The 27,527-nt window shown below is 37.2% G+C and overlaps 1 protein-coding gene across 13 annotated transcripts in view; it reads right to left on the bottom strand.

The window, feature by feature from the left end:
* PTPRM (protein tyrosine phosphatase receptor type M) overlaps positions 1 to 27,527 on the bottom strand; it is a 467,851-nt gene that overhangs the window by 99,123 nt on the left and 341,201 nt on the right. The gene's annotated exons all lie outside the window — the stretch shown is intronic.

Here is a 27,527-nt window from a genome sequence, read left to right as displayed (position 1 = left end):
TGATGATACTGGATCCCATGACCATTTGGCTTATTTCCTTGGGCTGTGACTTTGTCTTAGATCAAGCCTTTCTCCAAGTTTTGGCCTACAGCCTTAATTTAAGCTTTCCAGATTCCTCCTGTATAGTATCTTGAAGGTATGGGTTTTAGAGAAATAACTGCTCCACAGACTTTGAACTTGTCCTTTCTGTTTATTCTATGACTTTTCCTCTGTGGAAAACATAATGAGCCATTTCACATTCATCTGCCAGAAAGATTCTTTACATATCTTCAATCAGAAGTTACAGGAACTCATCTCATCTAGGTTTCCTTCCACTTCTAGAGGCCAACTGCATGACACATAACCAGCTTGTGCCAACATTCAAAGCCTTTCTCTTCATTAATGCTCATTCATTATAAAAAGATGATTCCCAACACAGAAAACATTTTTTAACAGCCTCCCCCAGATTTTAAAACAAGCACACTTGTCTCCACTCATGCTGCACAGGACTGGCTTACTGTAACCCTTCCTACTTGTATCTCAAATAACTGCCTGCAGGCACACTTTGCAAAGTACTGGTATTAGTGCTCACTATGCTGGTCAGTACTGCCTCTGAGCCTCCTCATGTCCCCCGTCTGTCTACCTGCTCTCTCTTATCTTACAGCAAGATAACAAGCCATTTGGGTAGGAGCTGTGGTTGTCTTCTGTACCAAAGTAGTACCAAGCTCAGCAGTATGTTCATTCATGACTAAAGCTCAAAATGCCTTTGAAACTAAAGTCTTGCTAATAATACAAGTAGGAATAATAAGTGCAGGCATGGTATTGGGTCACTGCACACGAAATATTATGGGTCACATTTGGTCCTCAGTAAGCTGCTAGTTTGCCACCCCATTCACGAGGGGATGTCCCCATGACTGAGAGCGAATGAAGTACTCTGCCTTAAAAACCTGCTACAGTACCTGCAGCAATGAGTAGTGTCCTGCCTTTGCTCATTCCAGCTTAGGAGTCACCTGTGTTTGCTTGGGTGACAAGAACACACTCTAGATTGCAACTGATGCTGAGAAGGAATGTGCTTATGGTCAGGTGGATGGCAGACACTTGTAGGTCTTTGTACTACAGTATATATTTGGATGTTAAACCAAACCTCATCCATAAATGCTCATTATTATGAGTCCAGGTAAGAAAAAGGGGAAGATAAAAAGTAAAAAGTCACATCATTCCTGTAGATGAAGTTTAAACTCCCGATTTTGCAATTTGAAGTATGATTGGTGGACACCAAAAATAACTCGTAAACCAACTTTTGGTTTTAAATTTTGATTTAATTTTAATTTAATGAGATTAAATGGAGGAACTTGTCAAGCCCTTTTCTGATCAACACTAATTCACTTTGTAGATTTGATAACAAAACTGGTTCTTTGTTACTTCATGGTGCAGAAATGCAGAAGGGAACATTCGATAATGACCTGAACTCTTTCATATCAGAGACAGTTAAATTTCATTCAAGCACCATAAGTAAAAAAAAACTCTTCGATCTTTGCATCCTTCAATTTCTCCCCTCCCTCATATCTAATTGTAATGAATAAGTAATATATTATTCAATGTGGAATCTGAGACCTATACCCTAATACTAGGATAATTTAATGGAAGTCCTTTGTAATGACCAGCTTACTGAAGCGATAGAATGAAATGGATATATTTTTAACTCTTTTCACCCTTAGGTGGGAGTACACTAAGTCATGCATGGCTCCCCTTCCAATCCTCTTTAGCCTTAAGCTGAAGGTACATAGAGCTACTCCCAACACCTACCAACAACTGGACAATTCCCAACTTATCTGGGTTGTGAAACCAGAACCTGAACAGTGACAACGACAGCATCCACAGCACAGTGATTGAAACTCCATCCGTAAGACACGTAACATGCTTGTTTTATTTCATGGCTGGGCAGAGCTCAGGGAAGCTCTTCAGGGCAATACAGCCCTAGAGCAATGCTTCAGGAAGGCATGCAGAAGGATTTTTTCTTCACGAACTTTCCCTCTCTTCAGGCTGAAAGTAGCAGCTTCTTTTTAACCAACTGTCAACCCAATTAGCTACCTAAATCCTGAACACTCACTAAAGCGAGGAACTGTAGTGGCCTTCCCTTGCTCTTCAGTGGACCTAAGAGTATTACTTGTATTCACAAAACCTTTAATCACTGTTAATCTCACTAGCTCAGCACTTTCTCCAAGAACTTTTGCATCTGAATAATGTATTGGTGAACAGATAACAGCTCTTTCTTGAGACGTTTTTAAAGAAAAGTTAATACCCTGAGCAAAAGTATAGTGATAGTAATTCATATCTGAAAATCCACTATGTGGTAAAATACATGATACAAGCAACTCAGTGGGATTACAAAAGAACTCGGTCTCAGTAGAGTGCACATCTTGAGCATCTGCTCTTACAGAAAATGTCCTTTATTTTACAGTAAAAATTGTGTCCTTCACAAGGAAAGTCACAGTTCTTACTGATTGCACCAACAACATGAAGCTCAGATTTTATAAAAATCAGCTAGTTTTCTTAAAGAAATTATAGTAACATTTTCCTGTTGCCTTAATTTTTGGGTTTGGGCCCATAATCAAGCTACAGGAGATTTTTTTTTGGATGACAGTAACAACTGTACAGTACTTCTCAATCTGAATCTAATTCTGGAAATAGGTCTTGTGGGAAAAGTTCAAATCTTAAACAACTGTTACAGGAAGAGAGTGATACCAGCCAGACTTCTGTACTGTGAACAAAAACACCCACTGGACTTAGTCAAGTAAACTTTAGCTGAATATAACATCTTCTACATCTGCAGTTTTCAGATATTGCTGAAAATGTTGCGGTGCTGCAGTCTCTGCAACTCATCCATTCCTTGGATCTCTCAATCCCCAGGGGACTCTGGCTATACAAGGCTTAAGAAACTTGTAAAACCAAGGTGCCTTACACCACCATCACCACTCATGCTCTTAGATTCGAATTAAATTTTTAGGGAAAAAAAGGCTTAAATATTTGATCATCTTCACTCATGGAGAACACACTTCATAGCTACTTCTTCCTTCTTAAAGGGAAAAGAGATCTACAGCCAAAGGAAAAAAATAAAACAGATGGAAGATCACATGATGATTAACTAGGATGAAATAGTTTTCGCAGGGAAAGCAAAAATGATCAGCCTATCACACAAACAGTGTTACCATCACAATATGAGGAAAGAGAATGTACTATATATCAGTCTCAGAAAAGAGGATCCTGATACTGAGAAAAATCTCAAGACTAGCTAGGAACTGTTGGAATTTTAAGACACAAGAAATAGCAAGAAGTTAACTGGTGTAATGGTAAAAATAGGTAAAACACAGAGTAGACAAACATACGGACTTCCCCTGAAAACTTATGTGGAATTTTGGGTATTGTTTACTCTGTTCTGTTAAAACTATTACGAAAAACAGTCCAGGAAAGTGATAAGCAAAATTCTTTAATCACAATCTGTCCCCATTTTATATACCACTACAAAACTCTTGAATGCTTCATCTTCTCCTGTACAGTCCCTTCCAGTTGAAGGGATCACTCTGTAAATCTTCTGGAAGCCTAACTCAATACCTTTCTCAAAATCCTCCTTCTCTGAGACTTCTCCCTCAAACCCTCCAACGAATCAACTCCAATAACTGCTAAGTTTCTACTACATTGTCATCCTCTGTTCGTTTCATTTTCCATCCGTTTTCCTGTATCTGTTTTCTCTGTCCTGTCTTGACTTAAATAACAAAGTCTTTTGGACCTAGCTTGCCTTTTCCCTTCGTGTTTATAAAGCACTGGACACAATGGACACAAAGAATGAGGCATAATGGGACACTACCATAGTTAGTAAAAATTTAAAAAATATGGTGACTGAGGCTGATAACTGGAATCAACTCAGGCCCCCCAAAAATGTGCCTTACATTTTAATGGAGCAACAGTGAGAAAAGCATCTTAATTTGAATCAAACAAAAGAACTCACTTCCTGCTTCCCCATTCCCAACTGCGTGGTACTCTCCTTTATGTATCAGTATGCCTCTTTTCCTATGAGCAAAGAAAGGAGAAACAAGACGCTGCAACTTTCCACAGCTCCAGCAAGACACTACCATCATCAAGATATTAATAAAGTGAGATGAAATTTGTAATAGTGTTGCTAAAGGAATCAGGCTGAATGTTTTCTTTTAATAAATGCAATGATCTATTGCACTTACTGTAACTCAAGATAAAACAGATGCTTCTTATATACTTAGAGGTCCTTTCCAGCTCAGCATATCCTATGATTCTATGAAAATTATGCAACACATCACCACAGGACTCTACAGATATCAAGAGTTAATAGCGGGAAAAGAAAAATTGATTATGGGCTGAGCAGAAGACAGTGAATGCATTTCCTGATCTTCACTCCGTTCCTGTATTCATCTAAAGCTTTGTCACTTGCCACTATCACAGACATGACGTGCACTTTTATTCCAAAATTTAATGCTATTTTTTATTGTATTAATAAGCCCTGCACAGATAATGCAGGAAACAGTATTTGAATACATTATTTACTTTTCTAATACTCAGAATTACTCACTTTTTTGCATTGTTTAGTCTACTTACGATTCCAGCAGTATTAATTAACTCAAAAATCAACTACTTGTCCATTTATTTTGGCTGTGTAGGATATACTAAAAAGAAGACTCATAGCTAATTTTGGGGAGGATGCTACAACCGGAAACAATGTAATGAGCATAACTGATTCAGGAACTCAGTATGAAGATTTTATAAAAGCTCTCCACAAGAAGCGTGTAAGAAAGTACAAATATAGCTAACTTAATCCTTGTTTGTTGAAGTTTTATACATTTTTCCAACTTAGGTTGCAATTATTTTTTCTTTAGCAACAGAACAGTCATCAATAAATGTGATTGCTTTCCTGACTTCAACAATTGGTTCTCTAAGGCAGAGACAAACTCACACATCAGATGTCATTGAGAGTATTTACATGTTGTGATGGAGTTAAGGTTTAATGAACCCCCTCTGCTTTGCAATACAACACATCTGGTAACATTGGGTCTTATTCTAATCTGCACTAAAAAATTCAAAATACTTTCTAGTTTTTAGATTTTTTTTTGAAGCATACCTTGAATCTCCAATGCCTTATTTGTATTCTTCATGTTGCTTTTTTGTTAAAAAGTCCTTGTAGAAAACAAGTTTTAGGAACCTGAATATATAATCCAATTCAATCAAAATGGTAACGTTCTTTAGGTGTTATTAAATTACTATAATTACAAGTAATTATTATTTTAATCTATTTTACATTTCTTACCAAAACAGCAACACTATGCACAGAACCCTTTTTTTTCCCCCCCAAATGAACTGAAACACAAATATGAAGCAATTGAAATCAAGTAAGGAAGTGAAATATAAATAGTATGGCATTATTGATAGTGAAGTTCTGCTCACAAGGCACTTCCGTCATTCAATTTCATACTTATATGCTTTATATTGAACTGAACTGTCTTCTGTCAAAATTCTATCAGATAGCAAATAAAATTAGGAGAAATATTTTTAAAGGCACTACATTTTTCAAGAACTAGTCAACACTTACTAAAATACTTTAAAAGTTGTCCCCACTTCAGGAACTGGCATTTCTAGAGAACAACCGCATGGAATGTAGTTATCAGGAGAATTAAAAAAACAGCAAAAGGTAGGCAGGATATCACTGAATTCTGTTGTTTCTTCCTCATGTTCTCCTAGTATGCAAACCTGTATTAGATTATAAAATTATTCTTGGTCCTAAGAAGTTCTATATATATTTTGTATTGACATAAGAACAAAGTAAAGCTACAACAGTATGGAAGACTGATGTAGAGATTATGAATATTTTACTATAGCCAAGGGTGCATAAGACTTTTTTACCTGATTTACAAAGGGGTGGTTTATTATAATTTCTTTTAGGTGCCTTCTCTTTGTTCTAATTATCAACTTCCTGCTTCAAAGCAAATACTAACAGTATTCATTTCATTTTTATCATAGTCTTACATTCTCTGATAAAGAAAAGAAGAACAAACTTTTAAAAAAAATGCTGTGATGATGCCTGAATTTTGAAAACAGTGTTCCTTACACTGTAAGACCTAATTTTCCCCCCTTTCATCACTGTGACTTTCGTTTTTTTTTCCACAGAGACTTCAGATGCACTTTCAGTGACACCAAAACTAGTAAGGGGAGAAGACCAAGAGGGCATCCCAATACTAGCAGGACTGGCTAGGAAGGAAGGAGAAAAGAATACAACCAAAGGGATGGGAGGAAGGATTCCTTCAACTTATAGTTACAAGATTTGAACATGAAAAGAGTGCAAACTTTTTACATCAAGGTGGAGGGTCATGAAAATGGGTTTTGATTTTTACTAGCATAAACACAACCAGGTTTGATTTCTGTGGTATTTAACTTGCCTTATTACTTACTGCATGTAAGAACTTTAATGGTCTTTTTGCACTTTTTTGTTACTAGTAGGTTGGTTCATTAGCATCACAAGCAAAAAGAAAAATTATTTGGCTACATCCCCATGTAAGTGTTAGCTCACAGGTGAAGCATGGCATGACTTAAGAAACAGTGGATCAAAAAAAAAAGAGAATATGGAGGTGAATGGGAAACAAGGAGGAAAAGACCATGGAAAAGTAAAGTACAGCTGTAGTCAGACACAGCTCACCTACTTCTGCTGCTAAGTGTTCTTTCTCGAATTCAGGTATTACAGCACGTGCTTTGAGAGTTGCTTATAATGACATCATTAAAAACTCTGCTCACTTGTTTCTTAGTTTCTGCTTTGTATGAACTCCTACATGAGGTTATCTGAGTTTCTGCAACTGTGGGTTATAGCAACAAACCCAAGAACACCTCAGGTCAGAGGAGGCATTGCACTGACAGAATTTCTTTGCTGATGCAGTGGCTGATGCAGAGGGGGACTGGTTACTGACTGCGCAAAAAAATGGAGCTATGTGGTGCATCATACTAATGTAACAACATTTATTTCAAAGGAACTGACTCTTGTCTTAGCTCTCAGAAAAAGTAAATTTTGTGGTTACAGTTTAGTTCTTGCTTGTCCACCTAAGAAGACCTCAGTGGTTTTAGTATGATTGACAGGTTCTTCAGGGAAGGCTCTAGGCTATGGCAGTAAAAAGGAATTTGAGAAGCTTTGGCAGAACCCTGTATCAGAAAAGCTTCTGGCTCCACAATTTTTGGCTCAAGTTAGTCACTGGTCTTGGTCTGCAGAAAAAAGCACACATACACTTAAAAAAAAAATCCAACACCCTTCTGCCTCCTCAGTAGGAGAATAAAACAATAATGAGACGTGAGCAGAAATAATTTTTGTGATTTACCATCATCTAATTTTGACCATGACCATGAATTTTATAAGTAATGAATTGGGCACTAAAATGTCCAATTCTACTCAGTGAAAAGCTACAAATTCTCTGAATTTGTTTCAAAATTTAAACATTTTGGAATATGAATTTTGTGTGTTGATTCTTACAATCCTCAAATTAACTAAGAAAATAATGAATACAATCTTTAATTGACCTATAGGTCCTCCTGAAGTTTAAGGATGTACAAGAAAAATACACAGAATATTACAACTTTTTTTTTCCCCTCAAAATTAATTACAAGGTAAATGCTTACAAATCAGTTAATTTCACTAAAGACTTATTTACTTAAGTGGTAAGAGCAGCCAGGTGGAACTACTTTCAGGATGTGGATCAAGGTGCCACTTAGAGCATGAGAGAGGCCAAAGTATAACAAATCCTTTACAAGCACAGAGAGGAATTCAGCAGCCCACCTACAATACTTGAAGGCCAAAAATTATGGAGTGACAACAAACTGCTTTGTGCTTGTCCTCTGTTCCCAGTAACAGAAGCTGACAGCTGGGCAACTGAGGGACCTCTTATGGTGACAGCTGCAGGGACCTGGCACAGCTGGGAGCAGCTAAATCAGGGTATGGAGATGAGGAGTGAAATGACTGCATTTCACCAAAAAATATCACTACAGTCTTTGGCATAGCAGATCAGCAGTCAGGTCTCTCTTATGGCTGATTAAACCAGGCAGTCATACTTTCTGATCCAGTCAGCCTTGAATTACTGCCCTCAAAGCAGGGTATTTTTAAAGGGTTTGGAGAGGTCTTCCTATTAAAAACCATGTATAACCAACCAACCAACCAACCAACCAACCAACCAACCAACCAAGCAACCAACCAACCAACCAAGGGATTATGACCTTCTGGTAGAAAAGGAAATTAACTTTTCATTGTTATGTAACTGAGCAGGGAATTCAGACAGGATCTGAATAGACAAATCCTGGATGAGGAGAGACTGAGAGAGCCCTGGAGAAAGCTCACAGAGGATCTTAGTGCTGATTTTAATGACCTAATGGGAGAGTACAGAGGAGACAGAGCTGGACTCCACAAACAGGGTGAAAGGACAAGATACTAGAGACGTAAGTCACAATTCAGGATCTTAGTGTAAGTTTTTGTTACCATTGGAGTAGTCAAACAATGGAGCAGGTGCTCAGGGAGGAGGGATCTCAACCTTGGGTGATACTCAAAACCCTGCTGTCCTGAGAAACTTGATTTAGTTGAAGTCTGCTTTGAGCAGGAGGTTAGAAAAGATGATCTCTAAAGGTCCCTTCTGATCCAAATTATTCTAGGATTCCCATTAAATGTTTTGGGAATAGGTTTTTTCATAAAAAGAAAGACATGAGGATTTAAATCATTACGGATTTGAACACAATTCTCAATTGTGTCTTTTCTTTGAATAGTCCTACATGTGAGATTCAGTCAGAACTAATGCAGGATAATACTAGCAAAATGTCAAACAGTCAAATAATTAAATATGATGATATAGATTCTTTCTAGTTAATTGTTTCATTTTAAAATAATTATTTTCTACCTCATGTACTAAACCACCCATCTAACTTAAGGAGTAAAGCTTGTGTAAATATTTTTATTAATAAAGCTTTTTCATTAGAGAGCTACTTATATTCACATTGAACTGCTTAATGAGATTGCAAAAATTTTCAATGAAAAAAGACATTTTATGTTTTGATTATCTAAAATGGTATTAATAATAACAAATGAAATGAAATATTCGATTTTCCATTATGTTTGACTTGTATTAATTTCTGTTACATTAATTGTACATAAATGTAAAATGACATTACATTCCTTTTACATGCTTTTATTATACTATTTCAATCTTATTGAAATTAAGTATTTGAAGACTCTGAGGAAATCCTTTTCTGAAATGTATGGTCACAGGAAAATTCCACACCCGACCTTTCCTTTTGCCTGAGGATAATTTTTTCCTCCTCAAAGAGAAATTTCATGCTTTTCACTAACTCTGTTTGAGCAACAGTAAATTAAAATCTACACTGAACCTACACTTTCTCTTTTGTTAGCATATATGCCATTTTACTTAGAATCATAGAATTATCAAGATCCTGCACGTGGTACAAGAATACTCTACTCATAACATATTGTAAAATATGTATTTTGCATTTGACATTGCAATCCTTCCCCTTTGTTCAAGAGCTTTTCTTTTTTCTTTTCCCCCCTATCATATTACCCTATGATCTGAATAAAGAACTAAACAAACAACACTGGGGCCTACTCACGCAGAGGCAGTGGTGTGATGTGTAGTGCCAGACAACAGGAACATGAAAGCTTTTCACGGGAATACATCGGTGGCAGATTTTGAAATTCTCTTCCAGAAACTAATTATCATTTTAGAAAAGACTGGCTAATGATGAAAGAAAACACCTTCTTATCCCATAGCTGTCAGTTTTAAGTAGAACCTCAAACTCCCAGGGATGGTGTGCACTGTAGGTGCTCAGAATCCTGCTGCTTTCACAAACCAAGCCAAGAGGCAGTGTTAAACTAATGCCAATTTGTTCTGGGATGCTTTTGCCCACACCAAATTTTCACCATATTTTCAGAGGTGCTCTCACTCAGTGTGAGGAATTACAAGCTGTAAGGCAGATGTGTCTATTCTGTGGTAGTCTCACATCCTCTCTTACCACTGGCCTCTGCCTTTGAGATTTGGTATGATATTCTAAGGTCTTTAAGCACGGCCAGGCAAACGTTTTTCTCTAAATCTGCCACACCAGCAGTTCCTTCCACAAACAGAAAATCCCTACGCCCACAGTGCATCACTATCTGAGGCTCACCTGGGTACAGAACAGGAATCTTCTATGTGAAATATCTTGTTACTTTCACTATGGGGTTAGAAAGTCTGTCTTCCGAACTCCCAGTGGAGGAAGCAGATTCCCAGACCTCTACAGTGTCTAACAAGTTAGTTCTAGTCTTGCATAGACTCAAGTTAATAGAAAGCAATAGTAACTGTGACAGTTTTAAAAACAGGAAATATTTTTCCCTCAAGGTATTTAGATCTCTAGATAGATCTCTCTCTCCCTGGGCAGGAATTAAGGCATTTGAGGGCCAATGGATGGTCTGCTGTGTAGACATCAAAAGAAGCAAGCTTGTGACAGGCATGGTCCTGTGAGCCCAGGCTGGAGGGGCTTTGAGCAACCTGATATAGTGAAAGGTGTCCCTGACCATGGCAGGGGCCTTTGATCTACATCTTTAAGATCCCTTCCAACCCAAACCATTCTATGATTTGGCTTTGTCAGTATAAGGATATAAAATACAGTCAAAATAAATTGTTTAAAGTTCTCTGAAACATTCCTTAAAGGAATTATCTTCAGCGTATTTTCTGTTTAAATATATGTAAATTTAGTATATGCATTGTATATATTATAAACATACATGTATATATGCAAACATAATTTAAAATATATAGAATTATGCATGCAGAACCAAAAGCAAAGGTTTTGATAGGCCTAATCTAAGACAATTTATTCACTGCCTTGTAGAATACAAAAGAGCAAAAGGCTTTTTGCTGATGAAAAGCTCTGTTGTGTTAGTACATAGGTTCTGGTAAACAGACAAACATCCTGATGTAGCTCCTGTGTAAGCCCTGCAGTGGGAGGTAATTGGTTCCTGGGTGTATTGCCTTCTGTGGAAGGCAGAGTTCCTTGCTCAGGCTGTTTTTTGATCCACAGTTCTCACTTCAGTAGATAACTTTTGCCTCTTTGTATCCTAATACAGGCAGCAGCCTGTACAACATATTTGCTAGTCCTGGCATGGAGCACTCACAAACTTGTACATGATTTTTTCTGCACTACGTACATTTCATCATGTGCCTTTCCCTCTTTCAAGACTTCTGTAGCATTCAGTACATATGAGCAGTTCAAAATATCCAAGTGCATAGAGTTTTAATCAGTCTTTTGGAGGAGTTTATCTTTTCTTCCACTAGAAGCAATCTGTCTCAACAGAAGTCACTGACTACAAGCTCAGAATAGGCAATACTCAGTCATGTAAGAAGGAAAATAATTTTTCCTAGGGGGCTGCTGAAATTGGGCCATCCCCTTTTGGCGGATAGACTAACTAGTGGGATGCATGAAGATACACTTGGAGCACAATGCTCTTGGTAGTGCACTAATGTAACAGTGCTCTGTGCTCACTGGGGGAAGGAAGGCACTGAACAGTGGTTCTTTAGCAGCATGCAGGTTGTAAACCATTGAAGTGCTCTCCCAAGCCATGGGAACATCATTTAATTGGCAGTGGAGGCGTGGTGGCAGATGGACTGCTGGTAATCCAAAGACATGACTGGAGGAGGAAGCGAATCAGCTGAGACCTTGTGCGGCTGTTACTATTTGGTCAGTCTAAGATCCAGCTGCATGTTCAATCCAGTTTTATCCCACACAGCAGAGCATGGCTTCTGGGAGAAACTGTCATCTGTTCCCTGTATAAACTGCTGATGAAGTTGTCCAGCCCCTAATTCTCTCCTAGCAGGTATGTGTGTTGGGGTCTTATGTGCTGTATTCAATAGCTCATAAGGAAGATGTTAATATGAAGCTTGTAAGACAAGGAAGGTTGATCCACTTTAGGAGCTCTTTATACCACACTGAAAAGGGCAGCTAATACAGCTACATACCATGGTGGGTTTAGGTAAGAACATTTCAAATACATAGATTTAGATCCCTTCATTTCTAATTCTGGTAAATGTGAACCTACTAACACCAAAGGCTTTTTAATTAAAAGATGTAAGAAAGGTATCACGGAAAGCTTCTGTAAATCTTTCTAATAGAGTTTCATCTGAAAAATTAAATCAGTTTTATAGCCACAATAATTTTAACATTTGAAAAGAGTTTTAATTAATGATTGCATATAATATGTGATTTTCACTCAGAGCTTTGCCACTACAAGCAGAAGAATAATCCAAAGACTGAGGAATCAAAATTTTTGCATGTAACCACGTTACCTTTAAGTCTACACCTCTGTCGCAGAAACACACCCACACACACCCACATACACACACCCACACACACCCACACACACCCAAAAAATGCCTTGCACTTCTGCTCAATTCTAAATTCTATGAAAATACACTTTTAAAGACAGAAAGATACCTTTTATCCTTGGAAAAAGAAAAATCTGAAACTTCTAAACCAAGCTTGCACAGTGAAGTTCTTTTCGAACAAACAGAGTAAAAGCTATAAATTATGTCACAGTCCTTTCCCTGATTAAATGATCCATTACAAGAATATTATATGTATTAAAATGAGTTGCTAGGCACTGTGCTGTTTTTCAAAAGGCAACAACCTCAAACAACTAAAATACTACTGCATCATTAAAAATATCAGTCAGTTAGAATTCGCAAGCTTAACAGTAATGATAGCTGCTGTTTTTACAATATGCAGTTCAGTAGTTCAAATACATTGAAATATTACAGTTTAAGGCAGTGATGTAATACAGTAAGCATACTGAGATTTATAGAGATACGCAGACTTGCCTGAAGGGAGGTGGCAACAAGGCCAGAAACAGAACTAACAGGCTTTTGTGTTGAAAATAGCAAACTATTCCCTTGCAATAATAACAGACAATGGTGATTTCTAAAATGTAATGTGTTTTTGCTAAAATTAACTCTTCAAATCACCATTTACAAAGAAAGGATATAAACTGTGAGAGCTGCGAAACATTTGCTCTTTATTAAAAAAACCCCAACAAACCCACAACATAATTTGATACCAATGAGACCAGAACCTCTGTAGAAAAACTTAAAATTTGAGTTCCATCAAAATGATTCTGCACCCATGAAGAATGTAATGGTTAATAATATCATTTCTATGAGTTTACTGAATAATATAGCCACTTCAGAATTCTCTGTTAAAGCTCTATATGGTTTGGGAGATGATACTTAGGAGGGAGTGTTTTAATGCCTGTAATAAGTGTAGGGTAGGTCAAGAGACAGGTCTGAGTAGAAATGAGTAGACATTAGAGAGAGGTTAGCAGGAGATTAAATTGCAAGACTAAACTACCAATCAATAACATTTAGGAATATGTGGATATTTAATTCTCCTAGAGAATCTGCCAAAATTTTTTTCTGCACTTAAAAAAAAAAAGTGTGTAGGAATGCTTCTAGAATAGTACAGTACTTATTGTGGAACAGGTTCTTTCTAAGTTTTGGCGTAAGGGTTGGTATATTTTCTAATGAAATAGGCTAAGTTATTAATACTATATTCATTATGGCTATTAAACTATATGAAAGCACCTGAGTGTATCTATAGTGTTGTGATTGTTTTCTAAACATAAAGAAATGTTAATGTGCAACTGCAAGTATATTACATTCATGAACTAGATCATAGCAATTTTTCTTTAACATACCATTTGATTCAAATTATAACTACTTTAGGATCAGATGTCAAGTAAATGTTTTGACTAGATTGACATTTCCTAGCCTATCTAGACAACTTGTTAAAAAGGAGTGTCTTTTAAAGGAAATTACAAGACTCCTTAAAGTTGACTTCAGTGGAGAGTTGAGCGAATGAGGAATGCAGAACAGCACATTCCACTCCTGCCTTTGGAGAAAGGAGTGTTCTTTCAAGGAGCTAACAGGCTTCCATTTGCAAACTTTTACTTGCATAAGATCAAATTTAAAAGCAGGATCTCTGGTATATCAATTAAACCCAGTCACTTAGTAAACTTAGTAATGGAGTCCTCTGGGTGAAAAGATGACCTAAGTGCTGCAACAGGGATACTTACAAGAGCATTACAGCATTTAAAAATTACCCCCAACCAAGGAGAATGCCGTTCCATGCAAATCACTGCATGGAACAACATTACCCTCCTCCAGGATGTAATTTTTAACAGTCATTAGTAATCTTTAAGATTAAAAGGAATGGATAACAAACAGTGATAGTTTCTTCAACAGCAAGGAAATAAGAAACTTGAAAATGTAAGTGGACATCTGTGCGATTCACCAGGGACACATGTTCACTGTTTAAATGCTGTCTTCCTTTAAAACACTGCAACACTATAAATAACTGTAACGAAGTAAGAGGGGACAATGACATTCTAATAATATTTTGACATAGGTGAATTGCAGGTGAGGGAGACTCTGGCTTACTTTAGACAAGAAGTTATGGTAACAAGAAGCTAGATAAACAACAGTTTTACCAGAAATGCAGGCTGAAGGAGATCCTGGGCACCTGGATCAGTCACTTGGGACATAAGCTTGGGTAGAATTTTAAATGGAAATAAAGCAATATTTCTTCTACTATAACAGATGATTTCAGAAATTAGGTAAAGTGTTTGAATTATTGTCATGTGCAGGTAAACTGAAAAAGATGGTTTAGTCTGCCAGAGACAGATAGAAGTGTTTGCATAATTTGGAAAATCTGTTTAACATGTCAGAATAGCCTACAGACAGGAATGTATTAATATTGTGTCCTGCATCTGATAAGGACAACTTATCTCCCCTCTGCAGTCCCAGCCTGAGTTGCCTCTGTTAATTCTTGGGGGTTTTTTGTTCCCCCCTATGATCGATGAAGTTCATGTTCCTCCACAATATGAGACTCTAATGCTATTTTTCCACTGTACTAATATCGCTCCTTTCACCTGAGGAGTTTTAAATATTTCATGGAGTTTTACTAATTAAAACTTACATCACCTTCTGTGAAATATGCATTGTAATGGGACAGACAAAAACCACTTCACTCATTAGTAACATGGATCTTGGAAGGAAGTTAGCAGTATGCTGACAGCAGCACTAGTCTTTACAGAGAAGATGGAGAAGACTATTGCACTCAGTCGACAGATGAAAGGATTTCACTAGAATGAATGTTATTACATAAATGGAGGGTTGGTCCAGAAAATGGAAGCTTTGCATTTTCAAACAACTTTATTTATGAGCAGTAAAACTAATGGATTCAAGCCTTCTACGAATTCATTTCCTGTGTTCCTTAAGTATTGTGTTCCCAGATCTCCTCTTGGTACTCAGCACCTGCTCCCCAACATCTCTCCATTAGCCTCTCCTATTTGTATAATGAACTAAAAGTTAGCACTAATTGCTGAACAACAACAAGGCTAAAAAAAGGATGAAATTTTAAGTATCCAAATATCTGTAATTTCCTCATTTAAGATCATCCAATGGATGTTCATAGTGTCCCTCAGCAATACTGGGACAATGATTCAAAACAAACTTGTGGATATCAACTTAGATAAGATTTTGAAGAGAAGTTTATAACTTCATCTTGGCTCAGGATTGTCTCTAAAAGTACTGAGCTCCAACCAATCACATGATGACAAGGGTTATGGCAGTTATGGACTGCTCTCACTGACAGATTGGGAGCTAATCGTGTCTTGCTATATTTATTTTATCCCCTCCATCTAATGCCCCTCTCTTAAATCACCTTACCCACTTTTTCTGTCTGGTGTTATGGATTTCAGGTTCAGCAGAGGTAAGACGTTCACTGACTAGGTATTTGAACAGCTAGTGTGAAAGTGTGACATCGAATAACTTGAGTGAGGTATTTAGATATTTTTAATGGCAATTTAAAATTAAATAACAACAGGAAAACACCCCACAATATGATATTAGGTGCCCGCTGGAAGTCCTCCACTGTCTTAAAACAGGAACCGGGATAGTAATATATTGTACTACATTTGTTTATTTAGTATTTAAATTAGAAGGAAATAATCTAACTCTAGTAATTCTAATAGGACATAAGCTAGTACACAAAAATAAACATGTTTTACATTTTCCTAGTCAAGAGCACACTAATACATTAGCTCTTAACTGCTAAAAGTAATTCAGGTCTCTAAGTGTTTTGGGGCACAGAGAGATAGGCAGACACATACGTAATATTTTTATTTTGGCACTGATCATAAGAGTTTAACTGCCAAATAAATCACAATGACTGGCTTAGGTGCACATGCCATACTAGTGCTTCCCTGCTACTAAACCAGGTCCTAAAAAAATAATCAGAGTAACTACTTTGCATGCATAACCACATCTGAAATATTTTGATTCAGTTCTTGGAATTAATGCGTTTTGTTATTTGCAAGTACAGCCAATACCACACAAGTTGAGTTATTAAGTAGCAGGAGGTAAAAATAAAGGGAAAGAAACTCCTCAGTTTCTTCTTCACTGTGTGCTCTCATTCCACTGTCTTTCTATTGGTTCCATAAAGAAGGGATGTAATGGTTAATCTATTGTTTATTCAAAACCACCAACAGAAGTTAATAGACAGTTATAAACTAATTGAGTGCGTCAGTAGTGCTATCTCCTCATTCATCTTGCTTATTCGATTTAGCTCTGTTAGTGTTCCATATGGTACAGTGCCCCTGCTGCTAGGAACAGTCATTCATTGCAAAAAAAAACCCCTGTAACTACAGGAAGCTAATAGTTTAACTGTTCCTCTAAATTTGTTTGACAAAACTGACATTTAGTACGCCACATCACGTTGTCAGTAATCTGCAATTTACCCTTAGGCAGGCAGTGGATGCTCATTTTATTTACCTCTGGTAGTTAAAAGCATAATTAATATTCTGCTCTGAAACAAAGATTAGGGATTTGACAAACATTGCGATTTAAATTCTCCATTATAGCAAACATTAAAATCAACCATCTTTCACACACCCCACTGCATAAAGGACACGTGTAGCTGTAATTTAACTTTTTAGTTTTTAATACCACAAACTAATTTCTGCTGTCAGTTTAATGAGGTGGAAAACACAAATCTTGGTGCACTCTGTGCACACAGGCTGGGACAGTTACATTGCAGAAAGCTTGGATCATTTTGCTTCACAATGTTTCACTCAAAATCCCCAAATTATTGTGAGTCTAAAAAAAGAAAAGGTCATAAAGACTTTGTTTAACAAAGGACTTCAACAAGTACTTCAGGAACAAAAATAGTGTAACACCACAGCAGTTTTGCTGTAGGATTGCTGAAAAACTTCCAACAATCACAGTCTGGGCTATAACTTTGTACCAGCACCACCCGTAGCATGAAGCCCAGCTAAACTCTCCAAGGATTGCATAAGGAAAGCGTGCTTTCCTCCTCAGTGTCTGACCTCCCTCCCCCTGCTTCCCTCAGCCGAGGTTAGGCACTCATTCAAATCACTTAATCATGAGCTTAAGGCAGAAGCAGTTTGCAGTGATTCCTGCCCTGGGTCAGCTGCCAGGCTGGAGGCAGGGGGCCAGGCAGGGGCTTGGCTTGGCATCGTCTCTGCCCCCTTCCCAGTACCTTCGAGGCCAGGCTGGTGTACTCCTCGTCCTCCTGCTCCTTCAGCCTTCGCTCCATGGCCACAGATTTTACACGTATAGCAAACGCAAACCCAATTGCAGTGCTTTCTGTTCACAGTAGCTGTGCTCTGTGTACGAGTCCCATAGCAGGCTGCTTGGTGGTGCCTGTGTAACAACTGATTTATCTGTGCCAGACTCTGGGATAACAGGGCATATTATCAAACTGGCAAAATAGGGGGAGCTCTCAGAGAAATAAATGACTGCAGTTTTAACTCATGCTAATTTCAATTGAAATTCTAGCTCCATAAATTCTGTGTGACTGATTAAAATTATTAACATGTACAACACCTTTAGGCAACCATGCTGGCTCATTAAACATGGAAGCCTAGAATTATCTCCACTGTAACAAATGTGTGTGCAAATGTGTGTGTTTTGGAGACATAAATCTGGAATTTTTAATTCTTTTTGAGGAGATTTTCTGCACAGAAGCACTGATTATGCAAAAAAAAAAAGACAGTATAAACTCAACAAAGAGGCTGCTGTTACTCTCTTCTCAATCCATCCTATGTAGTAACCCACTGACTCCTGACTTCTTCACAAGACTTCATTAGTCACTGCCAACTTCAATCTGCTTCAGTTATTTTGCATTCAGCTCCCAAAGGAAAAGTACTCTCCCCCAATGATCACAGGCTAAACTAAAGATGAACTGGCTCATTTTATAACACATCAAGCTAACATGTCCTGAATCACACTAGCATCACAAACCAGGAAAGAAATCTCTGAATTTATCTAACCTTGTCATGGTACTAAATAAGAGATGTACATTTCTAAAATTGTGCCTCCAAGGCAAGAATTCAAGTTTTAGATACAGAGGTTAGTATTATTTCTCTCCTAAACATTATAATGAATGCCTGCATGTAAAAAAAATCTTAATAGTAGTATTATTATACGTTAGTAGAGTGTTGCTGATGCACAATCACATTCTGTGAATAAATTATTTGAATGAGCAAACACTTGAAAAGGTTATAGCAATTGAATGGAAGTTATTTAGATTTTTATTTTATTCAAAATGAGATGCAGGTTATGAGGATGTATAAATCAGGTGATAAGCAGCAGAGACACAAAGGTCAGAATTGCAGCTGTTGGTAAAGGGAACCTCATTAATCATAATATAAAAATTGCCATGTTGGATTAGACCTGAGCCCAAATGGTCTTATGTCCTGTCTCCATGAAGTTCGGGAAGTTTTAGGGAAAGTATAAGAGATACTATGGAACGCAGATGTGGCAAAAACTGTTTCCAATCCCCTAATGGCAAGAGATTGCTCTAGATTCTGAACTTTAGATGCCTTTCAAAATGCTTTTTTATCAATATTTACTCCTGAATTTTAACCATTTTACCTCCGCATATTCTTCAAATCCAGAGAGATGCTCAGTTAACCTTTGAATCTCACTATAATCTTAGTTAAAGCAGCACCTGGTGGCAACCACCTTCATAGTGTGATTGTGCATTATAGTAAAGCTTTCCCTTCTATATGAAATGCAAATTAATTAAAAATCTGTTCCCTTTATGCTTGTATTAGCGGACTTAGGGAGAAGTAAAATTTCAGGTGTGATCTACAATTTATTAATTTGTTTACTTTTACTGTGCCTATTTTTATGCTTTTCCTTGAATGGTCAATGCCCAGTGTTTCAGTCCCTGCTCGTGTAGTTTCTTCTGTGTTTGACTTTGAAATTTCTCTCCCCCTTCCATAATTTTTTGGATGAAGACTGATCCAATTAAGAGCGTTTTAGGAGTTGTACAACTCTAATGCTCATTTGCCCCTTCTAGGTTGAATTCTTTCACTACTTTATTCTAAATGGATTTCTTCCAGTTTATTATGAGACTGATTGCAACACACACGCTTCACAAGCCACCTGAAAGCCTTTTGTGTTTCTAAGCTGGCCTAACAACAAATGCTGGATTTTGTAAGAGCAAATTAAGAGAGAAACTTGCATGACAGGAAAATTTATTTCTTTCCAAATTCTAAGCAGCAATTCTTGATTCGACACTGTTAACTTTTCCACTTCCAGGTAATGGAAAGACAAGATGGCCTTCAAGGAAAATCAGAGAGACACGAGCACATTTTGGTAGCCCTCACATGTAAATAGTGTGCTCCATTGGCTCAGCATTACCATAACAAGATGGACTTCTTCCCTTGGGAGTGTCTAGAATGACATAAAATCCATTCAATTCTCAGGACACCAAATTTTCCATAGACAGGAAAATGGGAAAGCCTGACTTTCATTTGAAAAGCTAATAAACATATAGGGGAAGTGTCAAGGGCTTATAAAATCTAGTTTATACCTGCGGTGGACACGGAGATCGCAAACTTTGCTGTAAACTATTCAGAGCTGCTTTTGTTTGTTTGCCATCTTGGCCCCTAGAGTCAGCCTAGCACACTCCAAATACAAAAACTACCAAGGTTCTCATCAGAGTCTCTGGGATTTTGTTGCAAGGTTTGCTCTGTGCATCATAAAAATCACCTGAAATTATCTGGGCTCTGCACAGCCCTCCCTCTCCAAAAACTTCCTCCCTCTGATCTTGCTACAAAAAGCTAGAAAAACAAACACAGGTTTTTTCACTTGGTCAGAACTTTACTGTAGCTTCATGAGAAAAAGAGAAGAAATAAACCCACATGGGATGCACTTATTTTTTCCCTTGCCCTACTTTGAAGAGAGAAATTAAACATACAACAATTGCTGCGGCAACGGGACAGCAATAATTAAATCCTTGGCATTTTCATGCTCTTCTAAGCGACATGCTCTAATCGAGAGACCTTTAACTTCTGTGAGAATGGTCTTCACAAGAAACAAAGGCAACTGTGAATAAAACATCCAGTTTGAAGGTTCTGCTTGAAATGCTCCAATCTTTGAATGATGTTGAAGGTTTGTTTCAATGTTTGCGTTCTAAATGCTGAGATGAAACTTAAGAACAGTCTGGTGGATACTAATTAACACAAATTTCTGGGATTTTTTTTGTCTAATTTAAACAGCACAACAAAAGCATGTGTTATTTCCTGAGTCATTCAAGAAGCTCTTGACTGTACCTGTGCCACTCTTTAGAGGTACAATTGCCAGAATTCACAGGAGTTCAAAAAATTACAGAATTCTTAGTGATAGTGTCTTTTCAGCCTTATCTGGGGGAATCTACCATCAAAACATTCAGCTTACTTTCTAAATGGGAGACTTTGCAAATGTTTTGATAAAACTGACAGAACTAACATAGATTTCCAATCTTTTGCCATAAAGCTTCTTCCCAAAGCAAAGAAATGCAATTTTCTCAACATGTAAAATGTCACCTAATATAAACTCCACTTAGGAAACTGAAGTTCATTATACACCTAAAATGAGACTCTATCATATTATACAGATTATAATATGCCAACATTATGTCCACAGATGACTAGTTAGGCAATTAAATATGAAAGCTAACTGAATAAATAGAGGTATTTTTGGCAGTCTAGATCACAGCTAAAAATGTCTTTTATTCTGATCTGTCAAATTATTTTCATATGTATGTATAATACAGATAAGTGTACATTCATCTTTCTGCATTACCAGACTAATGGTACAGGGCAATAAAATGCAACATGGCAGTCTGTATTTCTGTTATATAACCTCTTAAACAACCTTTTCCAACTATAAACTCAAATTATATGCAAATAGACAGTTAAGTGACTTTACCATTATATTAATTTGATGATGCTTAGGGCTTCTTTTTAAAATCTTTTACTGTGAACTAATTCATTCCACAAACTTAAATGTGCTTTAGGACATTACTGTAAACTGTTTTTTTTCCCTTCACAGAAGTCTGTTAAAATTTTTTGAATCTGCTCTGCCATTGACATTTGGGGATACTGAGTGAAAATCTTGCATTGGTAACTATGTGAGTGAGAGCTATGTGTGTAAATGCTCAACACATCTTGAGAGCCTGTACCTCATATCTTTTATAACAACATTTGCTGTTGTAATAGCTGTAGATTCCTGAACTTTCCTTACAATACTAAATTATTCATTCAGCCCACTTATCAATTCTTTTAAGAGTTCTTAGGAATTGAACAAAACTCTCCACATGCTCTCTCACATTCCTTTTAGAATATATGATTTACAAATCCAAAGTACTGGTGAGAAATTCACAGAAAGCTCTGAAGGAAGTGTTTACATTCCAGAAAGGCTAATTTAGGCATTTATGACTGCAACAGATAAGTCAAAAGTACTTATTTATTGTTAAGAAATGTTGGAAACCATATAATTTAATTGGTTATATCCATATATCAAAGAATGGCAGAATCACAGCCATGGTATTAACATTTTAGAGTGGATTTGTGCCAGTATAAATATTAACAAAAAAAATCCTGATTTTTTGCGAATGTGAAATTGTTCTGTATATCAGTTCACTGCTTTATCCTAAGAAGAGTTTGAACTGAAGCTGTGCTGACTGGATTGGCCACAGATTTTCAGAAGAGAGTTACACAGATAAAGTTCTTCATCAGAGGCTGCTTCTAGTGTAAACAGCTTTTTTTTTTTTTTTAAATCTCTAGGTGTGTCTGAAGTTCTTGGGATTCTGCAGTTTTCTAAGGTACCTGGCAGAATATTAAAAGCTGAAAAATTTGCAAAAAGCCTCCTGCCAGTAAAGTCCTACTCATGCATGCTGTGTTTAGGTTGTGTATACACTGTGTGAATGCTTGTATGGATGAATCATTAGAGAGATAAAGCTAATTGAACGGTATAGAACTGTAGTGCTGAAAAAATTAATTTTGCTCGTTTCAGATAGCATCAAAATGTATTTCCTTGATAAATGACTATGACTGTGATGGTTTGGTAAGGCTCTTGCCAGATTTCAGTGTTTAATGGTTGTTTTTTCTCAGTTCTGTGAATGCTACAGCACTCTCAGAATTTGAGAACACGCATTGCATTCCACTGGTTGAGTCAAGAGACTTGAATTCCCCATAGCCCAGCAACAGGGCACCATTCTGGGGTCCCAAGTTCTGGGGCTCCCAGGGTAGGAAGGACCTGTAAAGTGAGTCCAGAGGATGCCACAAAAATGATCAGAGGGTTGGAGCATCTCTCCTATAAGGCCATGTTGGAAGAGTTGGGATTTTTTAGCTCTGAGAAGAAAAGGCTCCAGGGAGACATTGTAGTAGTCTTCCAGGATCTAAAGGGGGTCTGTAAGGGGAAATGTAGAGGGCATGTAGTGATAAGACAAGGGATAATGGCTTCAAATTGGAAGAATATAGGTTTAGTTTACATGTTAGGAAGAAATTCTTCACTGTAAGGGTGGTGAAGGACTGGAACAGGTTGCCCAGAGAAGCTATCGATGCCCCATCCCTGGAAGGGTTCAAGGTCAGGCTGGATGTGGCTTTGAGCAACCTGGTCTGGTCTAGTGAAAAGTGTCCCTGCCCAAGGACTTGGAACTAGATGATCTTTAAGGTCCCTTCCAACCCAAACTATTCTATGATTCTATGATTTTACTCTTTTGGCTAGACTACTTATGTAATTGACAAGCAAATTCAAAAAACTCTCAGTATTTAACTTGGCAGTATTTGGGTCAGTAACAGCAGAGAAGCCATTCCATAAAAGCAGCAGTGAAGTTACAAGCAGTACAGGTACAAGCAAGCTCAGAAATAAGATGTCTTTTGAAGTTATCATATAATCTTTTTGAATACGGCAACTATCTCTATTACTAGACCTGAGCATTACAGATCACAAAGAACTGAGGGAATTCAAAGGAATAAAAGTAATTTAGGATTAAAGAAAGTTGAAAAGAATAAATCAGCATACATGGAATAATGGGCTGAAGATGATGTATAGATATGGAACTTCCAATCCAATCACTGCTCTGCTGCAGGTGCAAATTCAACTTTAGTTAAGTTTTAAGTGAAATGCAGAAGACTGACCTTTTTAACCACAACACTTTCCACTCAGCACACTTTCCTGATGCAGATACCAGGCTGAAAGCCATCTCCTTGCATCCCTGAATCTTTCTCTCCCTCGTTTTTCTCCTACTCCACACCAACCTCCACCCTAAAAAACTGTTACTGACATCAAGGTATGCTTGTCCCTTTTTTCCACCGTTTTGTAGTCTGTAAGCAGCCATTGTGCTTTCAAAACTAATCTTCTTTCTATTTATATATCAATAAAAACGAAAGCCTAGACTGCAGCATTTCACTAAACAACTTCAGGGATTTGAAAAGAAAACAAGCCTATTTCACTTCAAAATGTCAAGATTCAATTCACCCTAGCATGCTATTCAGCACACACAAAGAAGGGATAAAATATATCCCAAAGTGTAGTGAGTGACTACCAATCAAAAAATGTCACATTTAGGTGGAGAGCTATTGATAAACCTGGGGGAAGAACAGAAAGAAGTGGGAACTAACAACAACAATTATACATGTATACACCCCTGAGAGGGGGAGAAAATTCATGGTAATTAAGACTGCAATCTGTGTATCTAGAATAAATATTAACTGATACTAAAGAACACAAATGAGTTCACTATTGTCTCTGTTAGCATCCACAATACAGTGATAGCATCTGTCTGTGTTCTGTTCCTACGAAAACAGCAATGGTAGTTTAAGTAAGTAGAGAGACTGTTTGAAGATTTTTCAAGGTTTTTTTCGCCCTCTTCTGTCTTGGAAAAGTGCCTCTATTCTAAGGAGATAACTGCAAAATAATCTAAGGAGGACACTTTCAACTTCAATGCCAGCCACTAGAATTCCTTTGTCTTTTTTTCTTCCATTTTCATGACATTATGTTTACTAAGAATAAATTTATAGACATAGGCCAAGAATGAGTAAATAATTCCTAGATATATAATGATGGTTGATCTTGAAAGCATAGTTTTGAACAGCCTGCAAGGAACTAAATATTGGAGAATTGTCTTTCAGCTAGTAAAGGTATTCTCTACATAATTTGCAATATTTAATTAGTTGCTTATTTATTACAATAAAAATGCTACCAAAAATCTCTGCTGCGTTAATGCAGAGATATTTTGATTGCACCATGTGTTTTCAGTACATATACTGTACCACTCAGGGATTTATTCTATTCTTGTTTGCATTGTGTTGTAATGACTCCAGGCAGTTCAAAGGAGTAATCTAAATACTGCAAAGCACACAGAGATGCATTATTATTTTCTGCTGTCAAGGTATCTCCCTTCAACTTAGCTTTAGATTAGCACAAGACTGTATGTACAGCCAGGAGAAACAGAAGAGACTGTGTGAAGGAAGACTGCATGTCAGCTAAATTAACAAAGATGGAATCAGAACAACTTGCTTCAATGAACCAGTTATGCCTTATTCTCCTCATCACTGTGAAACCTTCTTGTCCAAGTAAAGATCCAGGACTGCAGGAACAGTGATTATAACCTCTGAGAACCCAGGAATCAAAGCACAACACTGCTAGCCAGCATACCATGATACCTCTTCAGCACCTAGCTGGCAATTAAAATGCATACTATGCATGCTAAAAGGCATTCACCACAAGACTGTGTACTTTCTACTATTAAACTCCACCATTGTCTCTCAGTACTTTGTTCTCACGGTCCCCAGCTCACCCTCATTTCCCTTTCCTCCAACATATTTATAATGCTTGCTAACACATTATTAAACTTCACTAGCACATTTCTGTGACACCTTTTTTTGTGACATGATGAGTAGCGGGAAATCAGAAAAGATCAGTCTTTAGAGTGACACTGAAGAGGCTATGTCAAAAAGGAGGTTTTGTCACTACTATAACCAAGCATTGCTATCTCTCATTTGATGACTCCGAGTGCTTCCATTTCGGTAGTTAAGTACCATTCTGTCTAGTTTAAGTAATACACATCCAAGTGGCACTGCACCTGCTGTCTTACTGAATACTGTACAGACCAACCAAGTACATTCCTGCTGTGAAGAAGACCATTTATACTATTACACAAAAATATTCTATTAACCTAGCATGGCCTGCCCTGCTAAATCTACTTTCATACGATTTACCTTTAATCTCATATCCAAATTATTTTATTAAAAATGTTCTAAAGTCTTGAATAAAAGCAGGATTATCTGAGACAATAGTTGGTCATGTAGTTTTTTCTTGCAGACAGGGACCACATTCATTATTTTCCACTCATACAGCACCACTCTGATTCAACAGCTCTATTAAAAACTACAGCTAGTGGACTTGCCAACTTCATCTGACACTTCTCTTGGAATGTGAGAAGGTGCACTATTTGCTTCCTCAATCTTGGGCCATCAGGAGTTTTGAGTTTTGTTTCCACTATACGGAAGTAATTTCCATTTCTATACCTTTATTCATGTCAGTCATTCTTCCTACTGGCATTTATCCCCATGTTAACTATGATCATAAGACATAAACATAGTCTTTGTTCAAGAAATCCTTTTCAGCATGGAGACCAGGAAGAAACAGCATAAGAAATATAAATGGCAAACAGAGAACAGGTGTTACACTGAATGGCTCAAATCTTTGAATACTGACATCTCTGATGATTCATTTGGTAAGTTATGTAATAACTGAACCTTATGGTAGTAACCTTAACTCACAGCTAAAGGAAATAATTTTAAGAATACTAATTGTGTTGATTCTGTGGTTTCAATAACCCATGTCTGAGTATGGCTGAGAAGCAAAGAAAATATATTTCTACTGGTGCTCTGATGCGAAGTATCACATTGCTCTGTTCCACAGAGGCACAGAAAGTCTGACTTGTCCCAGAATGTGCAGACATATTTTGACAGTGACAGAAATTTTAACACAGTCTTGGGATCCAATTAGGAAATAATTTTTCCTTCCTATTCTAAGTCCTATAATTTAGTAGAGGTTTTCTGGTAAAAGCTGAGAGCACATTAAATAAAAATGACTGAGAAGGTAAAAAATCTGGGCATGTTATTTATCACGAATTATTACAAGCCATCAATAGGATGCACACTTGAATAAGGAAATACAATTTTCAGGTGTAATGGGACAGACATTTCCAAAGACACAGAAGTATTTATGTCAGGGTTCCCAGGGTAAGAGGCACCAGCAATACCTTATCTGGACTTCTCGAGATTGAAAAAAAAAAGACAAACCCAGAACTCAAACTGGATCAGATATGAAGTAGGGGTTCTGGGTTATCTAGAATGGAGACTTTATTTAACAGAGAAGAATTTTCAAAAAGCATACAATGAGGAAATGAGTTTCACATAGGACACATACAGGTAAGTAAACAGACACCTGAAGACCATGTATGGGTAAGAAGAACTATATGTCTGCCTTTGACAACTAATAGCTTGGTGAAAAAGAGAATCACGCAAATTAGAGGACAATCCTGGCACAAAATAAAAAAAAAAGGTCTATAAAGTGTATGTGCTGGAAGGAGTCAAATATAGACCAAAGCAGTCAGTGTCTGGACCAACTTTCAAGACAGAGGAAGGTTCTCAGTAAGTATAACTTTATGAAAGCAATTTTAGTACATCATTTCTGAGAAAGTGATTAGTTTTGATGAGCCTTCTAGTCTCAGGATCCCACATTCTCAGAAATTTATGTGCTGTGATAATCAAAATAGCAAGAGCAAAACTCTCATGTATGACATTGTGCACAAGGTTTTGGATTGATTTATGCAACTTGGCAAAGTAAGACAATCATATCAAGGCAGAAGGTGCAATTGTCTGTACACACAACTTTTGTGGCTGGATAAACTGTATATTTATCTGTTGGAACTTCAGTGGGGACCAGTATCTGGCTATTAAGAAACCATGATAATCTGATGTATTTTAACTAAGTTTATACACTATTACAAGTAATTTTCTTGACAGATCAGTAAGAAAAAGACCACCCAAGATGGGCCCAACCTTGCTACTCCATAACTAATAAAAAGGCAGTCAATAAAAG

This window comes from Pithys albifrons, chromosome 4 (genome assembly GCF_047495875.1).
Source record: "Pithys albifrons albifrons isolate INPA30051 chromosome 4, PitAlb_v1, whole genome shotgun sequence".
Lineage (NCBI taxonomy): Eukaryota > Metazoa > Chordata > Aves > Passeriformes > Thamnophilidae > Pithys > Pithys albifrons.
This window is presented reverse-complemented; position numbering and strand designations above follow the sequence as displayed.